We start from the raw sequence: 19,967 nt of genomic DNA, 5'->3' as shown, positions 1-19,967 counted from the left end.
ATGAATGGGTAGCGGCCAGAGAGATCTAAAGTTAAATTGTTAAAGAAATAACTCAGATATGTTTAGCAGTTCCAACAAAAGATTAGACTCGGTACTCGTACTACATCAGACTATACATACATTAAGGGATAATATAAGTGATATAGTTGCACCTCCGAAGAAGACAACTGGATGCCCTAAAGGGAAAACAGTATATAATCATAGGTTATCAAGGAGCCCTATCGATTTGTCTGTGTAGATACTACGTTGTGGTCTCAAAAAGTTTATAGAGAAACGATTGTATATCTGGATCCAGAGTGTCAATATACCTATCCCATTTCTTGGCAAACCGCCTGACCCCCAATTCAATATCAGGTAGAGAAGTACGCCTCTCAAAATGAAGAATCCGGAGGGTCATGTGTTTCACAGCCATCAAAAAAGGGGTGGACAGTTTGATCCAATGATTAAGTATCTGTTTCTAGGCAATTGTCAGAATAACTGAGATTAATACAATTAATTTGGTGGTGCATAATTTTTTTAAAAACAGCAGGGGCGTGCAAGAGATGCTGTCGGTGGCCCGAAGAATTGCGGGCCACTTTGCAGAATAAGGATTTACCGGGGGGGGCGGGGATGGGGACAATGGGAATAACTCATGAGGGGAGCAATAGGATTTATGTGGGGAAGAATATGATTTATGTGGGGAGGAATATGATTTATGGAGGGATAATGTGTGGGGTTTTGTTTTTTTTCTGTGGGGAACGGATGGTGTGCCTTGCCAATTTTAAAATATTGTTTGGTGTGCCGCGAGTGAAAAAAGGTTGAAAATCACTGGAATTGTATTTATATTACTGTATATCTATATCAGTACAGAGCGGTGTAACTGTGAAACATGTGTCCTGAGAAGCAGTATAGAAGCTATAGAATAGTATATAATAATTACTGTATATATATATCAGTACAGAGCGGTGTAACTGTGACACATGTGTCCTGAGAAGCAGTATAGAAGCTATAGAATAGTATATATATTATTACTGTATATATATATCAGTACAGAGCAGTGTAACTGTGAAACATGTGTCCTGACAAGCAGTATAGAAGCTATAGAATATTATATATATTACTGTATATATCAGTACAGAGCGGTGTAACTGTGACACATGTGTACTGACAAGCAGTATAGAAGCTATAGAATAGTATATATATTACTGTATATATCATTACAGAGCAATGTAACTGTTACACGTGTTCTGACAAGCAGTATAGAAGCTATAGAATACTATATATATTTCTGTATATATATATCAGTACAGAGCGGTGTAAATGTAAAACATGTGTCCTGACAAGCAGTATAGAAGCTATAGAATAGTATATATATTACTGTATATATCAGTACAGAGCGGTGTAACTGTGACACATGTGTCCTGACAAGCAGTATAGAAGCTATAGAAGGGTATATATATTACTGTATATATATATATATATATATATATATCAGTACAGAGCAGTGTAACTGTGAAACCAAACGTGTCCTGAGAAGCAGTATAGAAGCTATAGAATAGTATATATATTATTACTGTATATATATATATATATAGCAAAGGGGGGGAGATTATTGCGCCACTTGTGTACAACTCCAAATAATAAAATAATCACGTATAGTCAGATTAAATAACACTCCCTATAGGTTGGTATAGGGCGTCAGCTGTCCCCCAAATAAAACAGGGATGGTGGTTCCCTGTAGCAAAGGATTAATAACACACGAGGGGTGGGGGATAAAGCGACCAATGGTGTCTTAGAATATTTCGTAATAAAAGTGGATCTACATAGATATAATAAATCTAATAAGTAATAACCAGATAAAAAATGAATCTAAAAAAATTAATTTATTGATACATTAAAACAGACAATTAATTAAGCTAAAATTTGAGCAGCAAAAGATTTCTTAAAAGATGGGATAAAAGCAACAGACACAATGCATAGTAATACCAGTTAAAAATATCTTAAAATATGTAAAACAATTTTAACTTAACTTGGTATGAGGTCACTGCCAGGTAGCCCAACGCGTTTCGTCAGTCAGACTTCATCAAGGGGTAAATGTAAAGTGGGACCAGACTTCTATTTATACCAGTGATAGTCTCATAGTAATTATGACATCACTTCCTGTTACTCAGGCATGTGTTTGAACAGAGCATAAGAAACTTCTATTTAAATTTATACAATAACACAATTTGATAGTGTATGTAAACATAATATTAGATGTGGATTTAAAAGGCAGGTTTGGTAGTGGAGAGCTTTAAAAACTGTCATGTAGATGCGCCGGCGGACCTTTTCCGCCCCACTTCCGGTTTCGGGCCGTCGCGTCATTTCCGCCCCACTTCCGGTGCGCGATTGCGCATGCGCCCGCGGCTGCAGTATTCGTTTGGAGTTCAACAGTCCTAGGATGTTTTTTCTCAGTGAGTTTCCTTGCGGCGGCCATCTTTGTAGAGGTTTGCTCATATGTAACTTCATACGGCGGCCATGTTTAGGGAGTCCATAATCGGGGACATTTATCTGAATTCTCCGGTATTTTAGACATACAAATAAATAGAAAATGGGATTTGATCAGTTATGGCACAACTGTTAATAGCTAAATCACCAACATTTGTTTATTAGTATACATTAATATATATTGTTAAAGGTATATCCAGTAGTGAATTTAATAATATATAAGATATATATATATATATATATATATATATATAAAATAAGTATATAATTATATAAATATAAATATAAAGTGCAGGGTGCAGAATAAAAGATTTATATTTAATAGGAAGTGTGAGGCTTAATACTAAATTGACATGCTCATGTAGGCTATTTAACAATAGTTTGTTTACAGTACCTGATCTTCCCAGATGGTCTCCCTAGTCTGGTAATGATCAGGCCCGACACTGCTTCGCTTCCAAGATCGGGCGAGATTGGGCCTTTCCAGTGAGGTATGACTGTAATAAACTTTTTACCATACATTTGTCAGATTTAATATCTCGTCACATAATTGGTGCGGAAGTGGTGTGGATGGGAATAGGGTGCTGTCGGTGGGTGAGGGTGGGTATCGGGAGGGGGGTGTGGATTTATAGTAAAGGTATAGTAGGTGGGTGGGGGGGGGGGTTGGGGGTGGGGGGGGGGAGAGATGATATGAGGCGGGGGTGTAACAGGATACAACCGTGATAATCCAATGGCCATAGGGTTTCACAGGAACGGAGCGATTTCGTAATATTCGTTAAATCCCTTCGGCTGGAGTGTTTGTAATTGAAAGATCCAGTACATTTCTCTGCGTGAGAGTTTGTTGGCCAAATCGCCACCTCTTTCTCCCAGCTTCACTAGTTCAATAGCTTTAAAAGTTAGTGCCTCCGGATTGGAGTTGTGTACAAGGTTAAAGTGTTTCGACACTGCGTGGTTCTCCATTTTATTTTTTATATTGCGGACATGCTCTTGGATTCTCATTTTCAGTGGTCTCTTCGTTTTGCCCACATATTGTTTCCCGCAGTTACATTCTAATAAATAAATCACAGATTGTGTATTGCAGTTTATGAAGTCTTTAATCTTGTATACCTCCTTCTTTTCTATGTCCGTGAATGTTTTCCTTGCTTGGTGTAGGTACTTACAGATGTTGCATCGCCCACATTTGAATGATCCAGTACACTTTGGCATTCTTGATTCCTCGTCAGCTTTCTTATGCAGTATACTGGGGGCCAGGATATCTTTTAGATTTTTCGATTTCCTGAAGACGATCTCAGGGCGAGGAGGCAGTATTTCCTTGAGAACTGGGTCCATTAATAAAATTCCCCAATGATTGTTTAGTGAGTCTCTAATAACTTTCTCATGACGGTTATAGGTGGTAATAAACAGAACTGATTCTTTCTTGGTTTTCTTGTTTTTATATTCTAACAGTGTTGATCTCTCAATTGTTTTTGCTCTGGTGGCTGCTTCTTCCACAATGGTGGCTGGGTATTCTTTATTCTTGAATCTCTCTTTATACTTCTCTATTTGGGTGTCGCATTCTTTCTGATTACTGCAGTTTCTCTTTATCCTGTTAAATTGTGAAAAGGGGATGTTATTTTTCCATTTCTTCAAGTGGTTACTTTTGTAATGCAGGTAACTGTTAGTGTATATATATATATATATCAGTACAGAGCAGTGTAACTGTGAAATATGTGTCCTGACAGTCAGTATAGAAGCTATAGAATAGTATATATATTACTGTATACAAGCAGTGTGTGCAGCAGGCAAAGCTTCACTATAACCAGTCTGATAGCTGGCTGCATAGAGGAAGTATGTGCTGACAAGCAGAGGAATTGTGGATTTATGCTTCAGAGTGAGTGTCTGCTGCTTAAACCACACCTTGGATAACAATCCATGAAACAAGAAGTTAAGAGTTGTCCTGAAAGGGCATTTTAATTATTTAACAAAGTTTCTCATTCTGATTTTATCTTGAATTATTGATCACCACCGTTGAACGGCAGAGTTTTATCACAGTAATTACATGACTGGATAAGTTGAAGATACCCTGCTCACTCTCTTGATCCCCTTGAAGAAGTCCACACTCTGAAGGACGAAACGCGTTGGGACTGTTTGCTGCTGAAACTCCCCTTGATGGACAGATAAGCACTTGAACCTTTTTTATCCTGTACGCATAAACTCTGGCTATCCTGTGTCCTTGGGACAATTGGTTGCTGATTCCCCTATACTTAGAATGGACAGATAAGCTTTTATGATTTTAAATCTTGTACGTGTGTTGTCTAGCCGTGTCTGTATTGTTCATTAAAATCTGTATTTTATGTTGTGAAGCTACAGATTATAATTTTATTGGGAATAGCCTAGTTCCCTAAGCTTGCACCCTATACAGCAAAAAGCTCTATTTTAACTTTTGAACGATACACACTATGTTTGCCGTTTCTTCTTTTACATGTTATTCCTAAAATGATGAACACCGGCTGAAAGTTTTGATTTACCAGATAAGTTTCCAAGGCCATATTAATAACCTTTCAACCCACCTGAGCATTTCCGTTATAATTTTCACCACACTCATTAGCGCTTGTATTCTCCACTACCTATATATATATATATATATATATATAAAATCAGTACAGAGCAGTGTAACTATGAAACATGTGTCCTGACAAGCAGTATAGAAGCTATAGAATAGTATATATATTATTACTGTATATATATATATATCAGTACAGAGCAGTGTAACTGTGAAATATGTGTCCTGACAAGCAGTATAGAAGCTATAGAATAGTATATATATTATTACTGTATACATATATATCAGTACAGAGCAGTGTAACTGTGAAACATGTGTCCTGACAAGCAGTATAGAAGCTATAGAATAGTATATATTTATTACTATATATATATATATATATATATAGGCATTTTCCAATAGGACAATCAGCGGCACTCAGAGACTGCAGAAGCCAAGGTTAAAGTGCAAGTTCTTTTTAATCCATAACGGCAAAAGGATATATATATCAGTACAGAGCGGTGTAACTGTGACCTGACAAGCAGTATAGAAGCTATAGAATAGTATATATATTACTGTATATATATATATATATATATCAGTACAGAGCAGTGTAACTGTGAAACATGTGTCCTGACAAGCAGTATAGAAGCTATAGAATAGTATGTATATATATATATATATATATAGGATTGTGTTTATCCGGCACTCTGGATGATAAACTTGATTGTGCCCGGGTGCCCTCCTATTTGTGCATACAGTCAAGGAAATCCCTCCAGCAAACCGATACATTACCGGGTGGAAGAAAAGCAGGCGGCACTCCAAGGTCTTTCAAAATAAACTTTGTATTAAAGATTTACAGCATAATGCAGTGGCAACGTTTCAAGACCATGCTGGTCTTTTCGTCAGGCTGTGCATTTAGAAAACGAAAACAAATACAATTGGCAGAACAGTGATTAAAGTGCTTACCTGCCTTATATATCAGTGTGCATAACATGCGGTGTCTCGCGGAGTCCCGGGCCGTCGGCTTCTGGGTGCGTCAGTCCGTCGCTCCGTTCGTGACATCATGGTTGCTGGGCAACCCTGTGAAGCCTCGGGTCCCGTCGCGCCGGGAGAGCTCGCAGTGCTAGAAGGATAATTAAATTGTGAATTATTGGTGCAGTGACATAAAGTAATATGACAGTGGTGTATAATACTATGACAGTGATATATAATAATGTGAAGCATTGATATTAACCAAATAAACTGTGCTTTTAAAATCACAAGATTGTAGCTCTATCTGATTGGCTGGTAATTGCATGCAAATTAATTGAACTCTTAATGAAAACTGTTATGTATACTTCTAATTAATAATTATAATTATTTTAGTAATAGATGCATGCTAATATATTATATGATGAGCTGTTATCAAGTTAAAAAGGTGTTCCAGGTGAATTTTTCATTTAGTCCGTTTGGTGCAAGAGCTCCCAATAGGAATATCCATTTGGATTCACACTTGTTTAGTAGTTTCTGACGGTCTCCTCCTCTTGTCAATGGTGGAATATGGTCTATGATCTTACATCGAAGATCTGATAGATGGTGTCCCTGTTGACGATAATGCCTTGCTACAGGTTGGTCTATATTCTTTCCTTCCAATGCAGCCTTAACCGCTGATCTATGAAGAGCCATACGGTCACGTAGATTTCTTATAGTTTGTCCTACATAGATGAGTCCACAAGGACACGTGATGGTATACACTATGAAGGCTGTGGTGCATGTTATCACGTGTTTTATTTTATATTCTTGTCCTGTTAGTTGGTTGACAAAAGAGTTTCCTGGTTCCATGTATTTGCAGGTAGTGCATGATATGCATTTATAACATCCTGGTTTTTTGGTCGTGCCAAAAAGTGTGGTATTTGATTTTGAAGTGACATAAGTTTTTACTAAGCGGTCCCGGATGCTTCTGCCTCTTCTATAACTGGGCATGATGCGAGTATTCTTAAAAATTGGTAGCTCATTGTCTCCTGTGACAATAGGCCACAGGGCTTTAGTTGCTTGTGGGATCACTGCGCTGGCTGTGTTGAAGGTTGTCACAAATGGTATCTTGTTTTTAACTTCTTTTCTTTGTTTATTCTTGGGTTGCAACAGATGTTCTCGTGACATTCGCTGTACTTTGTTTTTTGTTTCTATTAATTCCTTGTGGTGGTACCCTCTAGAGGCAAATTTATCCACCATGGTTAACAAGGCTTGTTCTAAATCTTTTGGATCACTTGAAATCCGGGCTGCTCTGATCATTTGTGAGCGTGGTAATCCTTTAATCAAGGCCGGTGGATGACAACTGCTGTGTAATAACATGGTGTTTCGGTCTGTACTTTTGGTGTATAGGGAAGTTTTCAGTGTTCCCTCCTTGATGCTTATAGTGACATCTAGGTAATTGATGCTAGATGTACTAACTTGATGTGTGAATTTTATTGGATGGTCCATTTGATTGATGTTAGAAATTAATGAAGTTAAGGTTGATAACGGACCTGTCCATATTATCAGCAGGTCATCAATATATCTAGTATATAATGATATATATTTTGAAATTTCTGGATCCGAGAAAAAGAAAATTTGTTCTTGCTGAAACATATATACGTTTGCAAATGACGGGGCCACATTGGACCCCATAGCGCAACCTGTGGTCTGAATGTAATATTGACCATTATGTAAGAAATAATTTTTAACCAGGGTGCTTTGCAGCAACTCTAAAAATAACGGAATGGGGATCTCTGTGAACTTATATTTGTGTAGGAACAATTCCATGGCTATGAGTCCTTCTTGATGAGGGATCACCGTATATAGACTTTTTACGTCTAATGTACACAATATGGTGTTTTCTGGCAATTGCGTTAGGGATTGTAACTTTAGTAAAAGTTGTGTGGTGTCTTTCAAGAAGGTAGATTGTTTGGAGATCAGAGGTTGAATAAGGCCATCTAGGAATTTGGATACTGGCTGCAACAAAGACCCTCTGGCTGAGATAATGGGGCGTGGGGGTGGATTGTTCGCATCCTTGTGAAGTTTTGGTACTGTATATATTATAGGAGTGATGGGGTATTCTGTACTTAATGCTTTGAATGTTCTGTTGTTGATTTGTTGTGTATCGTGGGCTTGTTTTAAAATGTCGTCCAGTTGTGTTTTATACTTCTCAGTCGGGTTATTGGACAATTTACTGTAAGTGCTTGTGTCCAATAATAACTTGTCTATGTTGTTAATATAAATGTCTGTGTCTTGCAGCACAATGCCTCCTCCTTTGTCCGCTGAGCGGATTGTGATGTTGTTTAGGGCCGACAGTTCTTTGAGAGCCTGGTGTTCTTGTTTGGTAAGATTCGAGCAAATTTTAGGTTTTGCCCCTTGATATTTGCTTACTGAGTCATCCAAGAGTCTATTATAGGTTTTTAAGGAGGGATTGTTGGAAACCGGATCAAAGGAAGATCTCTTATATATCAATTGTTGTTTGTGGTCCACTTGGGTGGGAGTGATCTGATGTTGGAAGAATTCTTTAGTTTTTAACATCCTATGGTGTCCATAGAGATCTATTTTCCAATTCAATTGATTATGGTATGTCGTGGGGATAAATGATAATCCTTTGTTTAGGACCGCTGATTGTGCTGCAGTTAAAGAATGAGACGATAAGTTAAACACTATTTCTTCTTTTTTGTATTTATTGGCGGCTTGGTAGATTCTTTGGTTTTGACCACCTCTCCTGGTTCTTCTGTAGACCGATGGTCTGCCCTTGTTCTTGAAGCCCGATCTAAAGGGATGTCCGGAGTTTTGGTGGGGTCATCAGAGTCGTTGATGTGGAAGTCGCTGTCGCTGTTTGATTGAGAGCGATGTCGAAGATTAGTGTTTCTGGAATCTCTTTTATCTCTCCACGATACTTTTGAACGAGATCTGGAGCGGCCTGTGTTGAAATCAGTACCACTTAACCATCTGTACACTCTGAATTCTTCATAGTCTGTTTGTACAGTAGTGAGCTTTTTGTTTTTAAATTTCAGGAGCTCTTGTCTATAATTGTTGCATTGGGTCTCCATTTTGGCCCACATGGTTTGATGTTTTTTATCATCTAGTATTGGCTTGTATGTGGTAGTTGAGATGTCTAGTTTTTCTTTTGTTTCTTTGAGGATTCTGCCCGACTCCTCGATCACGAGCAGCATAAGATCGAAGCTGCATTTATTTAATATGGATATCCATTTGTGGCAAAAGCTTGCATTGTTGCGGCCGATGGTGGGGGTGTTTCTGATGCGAAAACCCCGTGGTATCATTTTTGCTCTAAAATAATTGGAGAGCGATGTCCCATGTAGAAGATAGTCAGTTTCTTTGTTTCTTAATTTCAAAATGGTGTTATATATTTCATCCACTGTAGGGGCATTTTGCACAGGGTGTAGATCAGCACCAAATAATACGGTGTCTGCATGTTCCTGTGTTAGTGTCAGAGTTTCATCCAAATGTGATTTGAGGTCTATAAATGATTTAACCTCGCTGTAAGCCATTAGTGGATCTTTTTTTGTAAACATGGATCCTGTTGCTGGATGATTAAATTCACCTGGAAATAGTTACCGATGGTATCGATGGTAAGCCGGAAAAAACTGAAAGCAATTGTATATGTCCAAATATTGTAATGTAATATACCCGTGTGAAAAACGGGAAAATTGATATTGTTCCGGTGCCTTGATCCTTAGGGGTACAGGCCTGTACCTCAATTGTATAGGATTGTGTTTATCCGGCACTCTGGATGATAAACTTGATTGTGCCCGGGTGCCCTCCTATTTGTGCATACAGTCAAGGAAATCCCTCCAGCAAACCGATACATTACCAGGTGGAAGAAAAGCAGGCGGCACTCCAAGGTCTTTCAAAATAAACTTTGTATTAAAGATTTACAGCATAATGCAGTGGCAACGTTTCAAGACCATGCTGGTCTTTTCGTCAGGCTGTGCATTTAGAAAACGAAAACAAATACAATTGGCAGAACAGTGATTAAAGTGCTTACCTGCCTTATATATCAGTGTGCATAACATGCGGTGTCTCGCGGAGTCCCGGGCCGTCGGCTTCTGGGTGCGTCAGTCCGTCGCTCCGTTCGTGACATCATGGTTGCTGGGCAACCCTGTGAAGCCTCGGGTCCCGTCGCGCCGGGAGAGCTCGCAGTGCTAGAAGGATAATTAAATTGTGAATTATTGGTGCAGTGACATAAAGTAATATGACAGTGGTGTATAATACTATGACAGTGGTTAATATCAATGCTTCACATTATTATATATCACTGTCATAGTATTATACACCACTGTCATATTACTTTATGTCACTGCACCAATAATTCACAATTTAATTATCCTTCTAGCACTGCGAGCTCTCCCGGCGCGACGGGACCCGAGGCTTCACAGGGTTGCCCAGCAACCATGATGTCACGAACGGAGCGACGGACTGACGCACCCAGAAGCCGACGGCCCGGGACTCCGCGAGACACCGCATGTTATGCACACTGATATATAAGGCAGGTAAGCACTTTAATCACTGTTCTGCCAATTGTATTTGTTTTCGTTTTCTAAATGCACAGCCTGACGAAAAGACCAGCATGGTCTTGAAACGTTGCCACTGCATTATGCTGTAAATCTTTAATACAAAGTTTATTTTGAAAGACCTTGGAGTGCCGCCTGCTTTTCTTCCACCCGGTAATGTATCGGTTTGCTGGAGGGATTTCCTTGACTGTATGCACAAATAGGAGGGCACCCGGGCACAATCAAGTTTATCATCCAGAGTGCCGGATAAACACAATCCTATACAATTGAGGTACAGGCCTGTACCCCTAAGGATCAAGGCACCGGAACAATATCAATTTTCCCGTTTTTCACACGGGTATATTACATTACAATATTTGGACATATACAATTGCTTTCAGTTTTTTCCGGCTTACCATCGATACCATCGGTAACTATTTCCAGGTGAATTTAATCATCCAGCAACAGGATCCATGTTTACAAAAAAAGATCCACTAATGGCTTACAGCGAGGTTAAATCATTTATAGACCTCAAATCACATTTGGATGAAACTCTGACACTCACACAGGAACATGCAGACACCGTATTATTTGGTGCTGATCTACACCCTGTGCAAAATGCCCCTACAGTGGATGAAATATATAACACCATTTTGAAATTAAGAAACAAAGAAACTGACTATCTTCTACATGGGACATCGCTCTCCAATTATTTTAGAGCAAAAATGATACCACGGGGTTTTCGCATCAGAAACACCCCCACCATCGGCCGCAACAATGCAAGCTTTTGCCACAAATGGATATCCATATTAAATAAATGCAGCTTCGATCTTATGCTGCTCGTGATCGAGGAGTCGGGCAGAATCCTCAAAGAAACAAAAGAAAAACTAGACATCTCAACTACCACATACAAGCCAATACTAGATGATAAAAAACATCAAACCATGTGGGCCAAAATGGAGACCCAATGCAACAATTATAGACAAGAGCTCCTGAAATGTAAAAACAAAAAGCTCACTACTGTACAAACAGACTATGAAGAATTCAGAGTGTACAGATGGTTAAGTGGTACTGATTTCAACACAGGCCGCTCCAGATCTCGTTCAAAAGTATCGTGGAGAGATAAAAGAGATTCCAGAAACACTAATCTTCGACATCGCTCTCAATCAAACAGCGACAGCGACTTCCACATCAACGACTCTGATGACCCCACCAAAACTCCGGACATCCCTTTAGATCGGGCTTCAAGAACAAGGGCAGACCATCGGTCTACAGAAGAACCAGGAGAGGTGGTCAAAACCAAAGAATCTACCAAGCCGCCAATAAATACAAAAAAGAAGAAATAGTGTTTAACTTATCGTCTCATTCTTTAACTGCAGCACAATCAGCGGTCCTAAACAAAGGATTATCATTTATCCCCACGACATACCATAATCAATTGAATTGGAAAATAGATCTCTATGGACACCATAGGATGTTAAAAACTAAAGAATTCTTCCAACATCAGATCACTCCCACCCAAGTGGACCACAAACAACAATTGATATATAAGAGATCTTCCTTTGATCCGGTTTCCAACAATCCCTCCTTAAAAACCTATAATAGACTCTTGGATGACTCAGTAAGCAAATATCAAGGGGCAAAACCTAAAATTTGCTCGAATCTTACCAAACAAGAACACCAGGCTCTCAAAGAACTGTCGGCCCTAAACAACATCACAATCCGCTCAGCGGACAAAGGAGGAGGCATTGTGCTGCAAGACACAGACATTTATATTAACAACATAGACAAGTTATTATTGGACACAAGCACTTACAGTAAATTGTCCAATAACCCGACTGAGAAGTATAAAACACAACTGGACGACATTTTAAAACAAGCCCACGATACACAACAAATCAACAACAGAACATTCAAAGCATTAAGTACAGAATACCCCATCACTCCTATAATATATACAGTACCAAAACTTCACAAGGATGCGAACAATCCACCCCCACGCCCCATTATCTCAGCCAGAGGGTCTTTGTTGCAGCCAGTATCCAAATTCCTAGATGGCCTTATTCAACCTCTGATCTCCAAACAATCTACCTTCTTGAAAGACACCACATAACTTTTACTAAAGTTACAATCCCTAACGCAATTGCCAGAAAACACCATATTGTGTACATTAGACGTAAAAAGTCTATATACGGTGATCCCTCATCAAGAAGGACTCATAGCCATGGAATTGTTCCTACACAAATATAAGTTCACAGAGATCCCCATTCCGTTATTTTTAGAGTTGCTGCAAAGCACCCTGGTTAAAAATTATTTCTTACATAATGGTCAATATTACATTCAGACCACAGGTTGCGCTATGGGGTCCAATGTGGCCCCGTCATTTGCAAACGTATATATGTTTCAGCAAGAACAAATTTTCTTTTTCTCGGATCCAGAAATTTCAAAATATATATCATTATATACTAGATATATTGATGACCTGCTGATAATATGGACAGGTCCGTTATCAACCTTAACTTCATTAATTTCTAACATCAATCAAATGGACCATCCAATAAAATTCACACATCAAGTTAGTACATCTAGCATCAATTACCTAGATGTCACTATAAGCATCAAGGAGGGAACACTGAAAACTTCCCTATACACCAAAAGTACAGACCGAAACACCATGTTATTACACAGCAGTTGTCATCCACCGGCCTTGATTAAAGGATTACCACGCTCACAAATGATCAGAGCAGCCCGGATTTCAAGTGATCCAAAAGATTTAGAACAAGCCTTGTTAACCATGGTGGATAAATTTGCCTCTAGAGGGTACCACCACAAGGAATTAATAGAAACAAAAAACAAAGTACAGCGAATGTCACGAGAACATCTGTTGCAACCCAAGAATAAACAAAGAAAAGAAGTTAAAAACAAGATACCATTTGTGACAACCTTCAACACAGCCAGCGCAGTGATCCCACAAGCAACTAAAGCCCTGTGGCCTATTGTCACAGGAGACAATGAGCTACCAATTTTTAAGAATACTCGCATCATGCCCAGTTATAGAAGAGGCAGAAGCATCCGGGACCGCTTAGTAAAAACTTATGTCACTTCAAAATCAAATACCACACTTTTTGGCACGACCAAAAAACCAGGATGTTATAAATGCATATCATGCACTACCTGCAAATACATGGAACCAGGAAACTCTTTTGTCAACCAACTAACAGGACAAGAATATAAAATAAAACACGTGATAACATGCACCACAGCCTTCATAGTGTATACCATCACGTGTCCTTGTGGACTCATCTATGTAGGACAAACTATAAGAAATCTACGTGACCGTATGGCTCTTCATAGATCAGCGGTTAAGGCTGCATTGGAAGGAAAGAATATAGACCAACCTGTAGCAAGGCATTATCGTCAACAGGGACACCATCTATCAGATCTTCGATGTAAGATCATAGACCATATTCCACCATTGACAAGAGGAGGAGACCGTCAGAAACTACTAAACAAGTGTGAATCCAAATGGATATTCCTATTGGGAGCTCTTGCACCAAACGGACTAAATGAAAAATTCACCTGGAACACCTTTTTAACTTGATAACAGCTCATCATATAATATATTAGCATGCATCTATTACTAAAATAATTATAATTATTAATTAGAAGTATACATAACAGTTTTCATTAAGAGTTCAATTAATTTGCATGCAATTACCAGCCAATCAGATAGAGCTACAATCTTGTGATTTTAAAAGCACAGTTTATTTGGTTAATATCAATGCTTCACATTATTATATATCACTGTCATAGTATTATACACCACTGTCATATTACTTTATGTCACTGCACCAATAATTCACAATTTAATTATCCTTCTAGCACTGCGAGCTCTCCCGGCGCGACGGGACCCGAGGCTTCACAGGGTTGCCCAGCAACCATGATGTCACGAACGGAGCGACGGACTGACGCACCCAGAAGCCGACGGCCCGGGACTCCGCGAGACACCGCATGTTATGCACACTGATATATAAGGCAGGTAAGCACTTTAATCACTGTTCTGCCAATTGTATTTGTTTTCGTTTTCTAAATGCACAGCCTGACGAAAAGACCAGCATGGTCTTGAAACGTTGCCACTGCATTATGCTGTAAATCTTTAATACAAAGTTTATTTTGAAAGACCTTGGAGTGCCGCCTGCTTTTCTTCCACCCGGTAATGTATCGGTTTGCTGGAGGGATTTCCTTGACTATATATATATATATATATAATATATATACTACAAAGGTACCGGCTCTCCCATCAACAACTCCGATATTGCGCCGGGTGCCCGTGCTATATAATGTAATGCACTATTCCTCGAGGGCACAGCACTCCAGACGACTTGTGTGAACAAATGACAGACGGCAATTGATCAGCAACGTTTCAATGTATTGCACATTGTCCTCAGGCTTACATATATATCAGTACAGAGCGATGTACCTGGGAAACATGTGTCCTGACAAGCAGTATAGAAGCTATTGAATAGTATATATACTACTGTATATATCAGAGTAGTGATGAGCGGGTTCCAAACCCGCCCGAACTTCACCTTTTTTTTCATGGCTCCGAGCGACTCGGATCCTCCCGCCTTGCTCGTTTAACCCGAGCGCGCCCGAACGTCATCATCCCTCTGTCGGATTCTCGCGAGATTCGGATTCTATATAAGGAGCCGCGCATCGCCGCCATTTTTCACTCGTGCATTGGAAATGATAGTGAGAGGACGTGGCTGGCATCCTCTCACTTTGTTTCAGGGGGCTGCAAATATCTTTATTCTGGGGACCAGCAGTATTATAGGAGGAGTACAGTGCAGAGTTTTGCTGACCAGTGACCACCAGTATTATACGTTCTCTGCCTTAAAAAGGCTCCATATCTGTGCTCAGTGTGCTGCATATATCTGTGCTCACACTGCTTTATTGTGGGGACTGGGGACCACCAGTATATTATATAGGAGGAGTACAGTGCAGAGTTTTGCTGACCAGTGACCACCAATATTATACGTTCTCTGCATGAAAAAACTCTCCATATCTGTGCTCAGTGTGCTGCATATATCTGTACTCACACTGCTTTATTGTGGGGATTGGGGACCACCAGTATATTATATAGGAGGAGTACAGTGCAGAGTTTTGCTGACCAGTGACCACCAGTATTATACGTTGATCTATTACTGGCATATAATTCCACACATTAAAAAATGGAGAACAAAAATGTGGAGGGTAAAATAGGGAAAGATCAAGATCCACTTCCACCTAGTGCTGAAGCTGCTGCCATTAGTCATGGACGAGACGATGAAATGCCATCAACGTTGTCTGCCAAGGCCGATGCACAATGTCATAGTAGAGAGCATGTAATATCCCCCCCCAAAAAAAGCTCAGTAAAATAACCCAAAAATCTAAATCAAAATCGTCTGAGGAGAAGCGTAAACTTGCCAATGTGCCATTTACGACACGGAGTGGCAAGGAACGGCTGAGGCCCTGGCCTATGTTGAAGGCTAGTGGTTCAGCTTCACCTGAGGATGGAAGCAGTCATCCTCCTGCTAGAAAACTTAAAAGAGTTAAGATGGCAAAAGCACAGCAAAGAACTGTGCGTTCTTCTATATCACAAATCCCCAAGGAGAGTCCAATTGTGTCGGTTGCGATGCCTGACCTTCCCAACACTGGACGGGAAGAGGTTGCGCCTTCCACCATTTGCACGTCCCCTGCAATTGCTGGAAGGAGCACCCGCAGTCCAGTTCCTGATAGTCAAATTGAAGATGTCACTGTTGAAGTACACCAGGATGAGGATATGGGTGTTGCTGGCGGTGGGGAGGAAATTGACAAGGAGGATTCTGATGGTGAGGTGGTTTGTTTAAGTCAGGCACCCAGGGAGACACCTGTTGTCCGTGGGACGAATATGGCCATTGACATGCCTGGTCAAAATACAAAAAAATCACCTCTTCCATGTGGAATTATTTTAACAGAAATGCGGACAACTGGTGTCAAGCCATGTGTTGCCTTTGTCAAGCTGTAATAAGTAGGGGTAAGGACGTTAACCACCTAGGAACATCCTCCCTTATACGTCACCTGGAGCGCATTCATAATAAGTCAGTGACAAGTTCAAAAACTTTGGGCGACAGCGGAAGCAGTCCACTGAACAGTAAATCCCTTCCTCTTGTAACCAAGCTCGCGCAAACCACACCACCAACTCCCTCAGTGTCAATTTCCTCCTTACCCAGGAAAGCCAATAGTCCTGCAGGCCATGTCACTGGCAAGTCTGACGAGTCCTCTCCTGCCTGGGATTCCTCCGATGCATCCTTGAGTGTAATGCCTACTGCTGCTGGCGCTGCTGTTGTTGCTGCTGGGAGTCGATTGTCATCCCAGAGGGGAAGTCGGAAGACCACTTGTACTACTTCCAGTAAGCAACTGACAGTCCAACAGTCCGTTGCGAGGAAGATGAAATATCACAGCAGTCATCATGCTGCAAAGCGGATAACTCAGGCATTGGCAGCCTGGGCGGTGAGAAACATGTGTCCGGTATCCACCGTTAATTCACAGGCAACTAGAGACTTGATTGAGGTACTGTGTCCCCGGTACCAAATACCAGCTAGGTTCCATTTCTCTAGGCAGGCGATACCGAAAATGTACACAGATGTCAGAAAAAGAGTCACCATTGTCCTAAAAAAATGCAGTTGTACCCAATTTCCACTTAACCACGGACATGTGGATAAGTGGAGCAGGTCAGACTCAGGAGTATATGACTGTGATAGCCCACTGGGTAGATGTATTGCCTCCCGCAGCAAGAACAGCAGCGGCGGCACCAGTAGCAGCATCTCGCAAACACCAACTCGTTCCTAGGCAGGCTACGCTTTGTATCACCACTTTCCATAAGAGGCACACAGCTGACAACCTCTTACGGAAACTGAGGAACATCATCGCAGAATGGCTTACCCCAATTGGACTCTCCTGGGGATTTGTGACATCGGACAATGCCACCAATATTGAGCGTGCATTACATCTGGGCAAATTCCAGCACGTCCCATGTTTTGCACATACATTGAATTTGGTGGTGCAGAATTATTTAAAAAAACGACAGGGGCGTGCAAGAGATGCTGTCGGTGGCCCAAAGAATTGCGGCCCACTTTCGGCATTCAGCCACCGCGTGCCGAAGACTGGAGCACCAGCAAACAGTCCTGAACCTGCCCTGCCATCATCTGAAGCAAGAGGTGGTAACGAGGTGGAATTCAACCCTCTGTATGCTTCAGAGGATGGAGGAGCATAAAAAGGCCATTCAAGCCTATACATCTGCCTATGATACAGGCAAAGGAGGGGGAATGCACCTGACTCAAGGGCAGTGGAGAATGATTTCAACAATGTGCAAGGTTCTGCAACCCTTTGAACTTGCCACACGTGAAGTCAGTTCAGACACTGCCAGCCTGAGTCAGGTCATTCCCCTCATCAGGCTTTTGCAGAAGAAGCTGGAGACATTGAAGGAGGAGCTAAAACAGAGCGGTTCCGCTAGGCATGTGGGACTTGTGGATGGAGACCTTAATTTGCTTAACCAGGATTCACGGGTGGTCAATCTGTTGAAATCAGAGCAGTACATTTTGGCCACCGTGCTCGATCCTAGAATTAAAACCTACGTTGTATCTCTCTTTCCGGCAGACACAAGTCTGCAGAGGTTCAAAGACCTGCTGGTGAGAAAATTGTCAAGTCAAGCGGAACGTGACCCATCAACAGCTCCTCCTTCACATTCTCCCGCAACTGGGGGTGTGAGGAAAAGGCTAAGAATTCCGAGCCCACACGCTGGCGGTGATGCAGGGCAGTCTGGAGCGACTGCTGACATCTGGTCCGGACTGAAGGACCTGCCAACGATTACTGACATGTTGTCTACTGTCACTGCATATGATTCTGTCACCATTGAAAGAATGGTGGAGGATTATATGAGGGACCGCATCCAAGTAGGCAATTCAGACAGTCCGTACGTATACTGGCAGGAAAAAGAGGCAATTTGGAGGCCCTTGCAGAAACTGGCTTTATTTTTCCTAAGTTGCCCCCCTCCAGTGTGTACTCCGAAAGAGTGTTTAGTGTAGCCGCTCACCTTGTCAGCAATCGGCGTACGAGGTTACTTCCAGAAAATGTGGAGATGATGTTCATCAAAATGAATTATAATCAATTCCTGCGTGGAGACATTCACCAGCAAATGCCTCCAGAAAGTACATAGGGACCTGAGATGGTGGATTCCAGTGGGGACGAATTAATAATCTGTGAGGAGGGGGATGTACACAGTGAAAGGGGTGAGGAATCGGACGATGAGGAGGAGGTGGACATCTTGCCTCTGTAGAGCCAGTTTGTGCAAGGAGAGATTGATTGCTTCTTTTTTGATGGGGGCCCAAACTAACCAGTCATTTCAGTCACAGTCGTGTGGCAGACCCTGTGGCTGAAATGATGGGTTTGTTAAAGTGTGCATGTCCTGTTCATACAACATAAGGGTGGGTGGGAGGGCCCTAGGACAATTCAATCTAGCACCTCTTTTTTCTTTCATTTTTCTTTGCATCGTGTGCTGTTTGGGGACTATTTTTTTGAAGTGCCATCCTGCCTGACACTGCAGTGCCACTCCTAGATGGGCCAGGTGTTTGTGTCGGCCACTTGTGTCACTTAGCTTAGTCATCCAGCGACCTCGGTGCAAATTTTAGGACTAAAAATAATATTGTGAGGTGTGAGGTGTTCAGAATAGATTGAAAATGAGTGGAAATTATGGTTATTGAGGTTAATAATACTATGGGATCAAAATGACCCCCAAATTGATTTAAGCTGTTTTTTAGGGGATTTTGTAAAAAAAAAAAACCGAATCCAAAACACAACCGAATCCGACAAAAAAATTTCAGGTAGGTTATGCCAAAACGCGTCCGAATCTAAAACACGGCCGCGGAACCGAATCCAAAACCAAAACACAAAACCCGAAAAATGTCCGGTGCACATCACTAGTACAGAGTGGTGTAACTGTGACACATGTGTCCTGACAAGCAGTATAGAAGCTATAGAATAGTATATATATTACTGTATATATCAGTTCAGAGCGGTGTAACTGTGACACATGTGTCCTGACAATCAGTATAGAAGCTATAGAATAGTATATATATTACTGTATATATCAGTACAGAGCGGTGTAACTGTGACACATGTGTCCTGACAAGCAGTACAGAAGCTATAGAATAGTATATATATTACTGTATATATCAGTACAGAGTGGTGTAACTGTGACACGTGTGTACTGACAAGCAGTACAGAAGCTATAGAATAGTATATATATTACTGTATATATCAGTACAGAGCGGTGTAACTGTGACACATGTGTCCTGACAAGCAGTATAGAAGCTATAGAATAGTATACATATTACTGTATATATCAGTACAGAGCAGTGTAACTGTGAAACATGTGTCCTGACAAGCAGTAT

The 19,967-nt window shown here is 40.9% G+C and overlaps 1 protein-coding gene and 1 pseudogene across 1 annotated transcript in view; one reads left to right on the top strand and one right to left on the bottom strand.

The window, feature by feature from the left end:
• LOC135056467 (interferon-induced protein with tetratricopeptide repeats 5-like) overlaps window positions 1-19,967 on the top strand; it is a 65,825-nt gene that overhangs the window by 20,903 nt on the left and 24,955 nt on the right. The gene's annotated exons all lie outside the window — the stretch shown is intronic.
• LOC134898106 (5S ribosomal RNA) lies at window positions 2,849-2,968 on the bottom strand (annotated as a pseudogene).

This window comes from Pseudophryne corroboree, chromosome 3 (assembly GCF_028390025.1).
Source record: "Pseudophryne corroboree isolate aPseCor3 chromosome 3, aPseCor3.hap2, whole genome shotgun sequence".
NCBI classification, from domain to species: Eukaryota; Metazoa; Chordata; class Amphibia; order Anura; family Myobatrachidae; genus Pseudophryne; species Pseudophryne corroboree.
Note: the sequence above shows the minus strand (reverse complement) of the source record. Positions and strands in the feature narration are given on the sequence as shown.